This window comes from Corvus kubaryi, unplaced genomic scaffold (genome assembly GCF_017639235.1).
Source record: "Corvus kubaryi isolate FWS band 111438036 unplaced genomic scaffold, C.kubaryi_AGA036_p1.0 split1-65, whole genome shotgun sequence".
Lineage (NCBI taxonomy): Eukaryota > Metazoa > Chordata > Aves > Passeriformes > Corvidae > Corvus > Corvus kubaryi.
The window spans coordinates 2,556,050-2,558,733 of record NW_024582080.1 but is presented as its reverse complement, the minus strand read 5'-3'; the positions used below and the strand labels follow the sequence as shown (position 1 = coordinate 2,558,733).

The window sequence follows — 2,684 nt, the reverse complement described above, 5'->3', positions numbered from 1 at the left end:
AAATAAACCCACGAGAATTTAGCTCTTTTTTACCAGTTTAACACCATCTTCTTTCCTGATCAATGGCTGGAGTGACCTTCTCTGTCTGGAAAGAATTGGGACAAGTGAAAAAAAAAAAATTAAATGTTATAAATATCATCCAGCAACACCCCTAACAGAACCACAGGTGGGACAGATTTTTCCCTGGGTCGCCTTCCCAGTTTGCCCTGTACTGTTGCTGTATGACTCAGGAAAACTTTCTCTACAAGTGGGGGTGCCATACTGCAGACTGCCCACCTGGTGTGCCCGTTTCAGGTTTCAGCAGACTGCAATGTGGTCATTGAGGGGGATCTCCGTGTCACAAGGCTCTCCTTTCTCGCTTTCCACATTCTCTTTTCTTCTCCTCCTTTCAGCTACAAGGCAGTGGAAAGTAAATATAGCTTCTCTTTCCCATTGTGTCCAGGAGAGGAGGGATTAAGGTTTTTCCTTCCCCATTTCCACCTAGTGAGAGGGGGAGAAGATCTGATTTACAGGTCTCAGGGCTTTTTCCAGGGCTGGGTGAGAGGGAAAACTGCAGCACTCACCCCTCAGGTCTGGATGATGGCCAGAGGTGATGCTGCTGGGTCTCAAGGCACTGGGTATCCTGGAGAAAAGCAAGGATGTCCCCTTTAGCCTGCTGACCAGGCAATAGCTTCAGCTTTGACCTCCTTGTCCATGCCCAAGTCTGCTCCTGTTACCAACACAGTGCTTTGGCAACTGAAGGAGATGTGGGGATGACTCCCGGAGGGGTAAAGTATCCCCCCCCTGCACTACAGGATGGTGGAAATACTTCAGTGGGGCAATAAAACAGGTGAAACCTGTCTGCTTTCTACCTTGGATTCTGATTAAACACCCATTTGGAGGATGTGCTGCAGAAAAAGAGACAAAGAACAAATTACTGCTAATGTCCATGGAGAATTGGGAATGAGCCTTGCATGGCCTCATTCAAACTCCAAATAGTACTACTGCTAAGACAGAAACCCAAGTTTATTTTAAAATTTGGGGAAATTTGGGGCACAAGGAGCTGCAGGAACTTCAGCCCTGAGCCTGTGGGAGTGCAGCTGGGCACATCATGGCTCAGGGATGAGGGGGCTGTGGGCCAAGCATCAGCCAAACCAAGCCCACCTCCCTTGCTATCTGATGCCAAACTGAAACAAGCCTCTCCAATGTGCAGGGCCTGCTCCCTCCCCTGTTATCCATCACTTTTCTGTGAAGAAAATGACCCACTGTGCAACGCAGCACAGGGCAAGGCTTTGGAAAGCCAGCCATTCCCAGCCCCCTGCTTCACAGAGGCAAAAACATCAGAGCTGGGTGTTTAAGCTACAGTTTTGGTCAGTGCTATTATCATCACGATGCAGAAAAACTGCCTGGGTGTCGGTTAGGTTCACACCAAACCCACATATTTCACGGCACACACGTACCCGGGGCGTCAGTGCAGCCTGAGAAAGCATGTCCCCTCCAGCATCTCTCCTTGTCAGATGCACGGCCACAGAGCCTCCTCCAGTAGGGACCTGACCGCAGTGGGGCCCCAGCCTGGCTTTCCAAACAAGGGTACTGGCCTTGTCTTACATGGGAATTGGGGCTGGAATCAGTAACATTAACCGGGAAGCTCCTGTGGCAGCCAGCACACAGGGTCAGGCCTCCCTGGCTTCTGTGAAGGAGGGATAACCAGCAGCACTGTGCTCTGGGCAAGCAGAAGAAGCACAGCAGGAACCTAGAGGAACAGCCAAGCTTGTTTCACCAAATCTTAAAAATTATTAGGTAGGGAAAGGAGTCTTAGCTTCATTTCTCACATTTGCAAAGACCCATCAGATTAGGGTCCTTTCTCTGTGGAGGGGGAGAATAGAAGCTGGGAAACTCAACAGTGGCTTTTAAAGCACCTGCAGAAGGCACTTACCAAGGAGCAGGAAATGTTTCAGGTCTGGAAGAGAGGGAAGCAGACAGCTGGCCACTGCAGAGCCTTGAGAAGACCCTCTTCTCCCCACTGCATCTCAGCAGGACACGTGGCAGCCCCACCAGCCACGAGGGTGTCTTGAGCAGCTTTAGGCAGCGTCCATCCCTCTCTGCCACTCCGGTGAGTAAGTCCCATGGCTTGCAGTGACAGAGGAACCAGTCTGACCACAGCCCTGAATTGAGGCAAGCAACCTTTCACGCGCCTGGCAGCTGCTCCTAATTTTGAAGCAATCGGAAACTCAGATTTACACCCTCATGACACCAGCACAATCCACGCCTGGATACTGCTGCTCAGTATCACTGCCAATCTGTTATAGCACTGCCACACTGAGGCCTGGATATCTTGTGACTGTCCTAAAACAACCTTTCTCAAAAAATAGCAATATTAAGTTGTTTTCAGGACAGAGAGGGGGGAAAAGTAACTTCCAATAATTCCATTAGAACAGTGTTTCCCAGGGTATTAAGCTTTATGATAACAGGGCCTTTTGAGCTGGTCACACTGAGAGCAACATTGGAGAAATGTTAATTTTCAACTTAAAATTAGGCTAAGTTTGAAACATGCCTTACATTTTATGTTCCATCTTTTCCTTTTATTTTCCCACTTTTCATCTTATAACTTGTGGGGTTTTAAATCCAGCTTTACAAAATAATTTTGCATTCACTGCTACCATATCTAATATATATATAATGGAATAAGCACTGGTCTGAGAGAC

General features: G+C 48.3%; 1 long non-coding RNA gene across 1 annotated transcript; it reads right to left on the bottom strand.

Moving 5' to 3' along the window:
* Positions 1 to 282: 282 nt before the first annotated feature.
* LOC121657880 lies at positions 283 to 2,081 on the bottom strand. The gene is made up of 3 exons (XR_006013779.1): positions 1,916 to 2,081; positions 564 to 622; positions 283 to 480 (listed from the first exon to the last, which is right to left on the bottom strand). It is a non-coding gene; the product is annotated as an uncharacterized LOC121657880 (long non-coding RNA).
* Between the last annotated feature and the right edge of the window lie 603 nt (positions 2,082 to 2,684).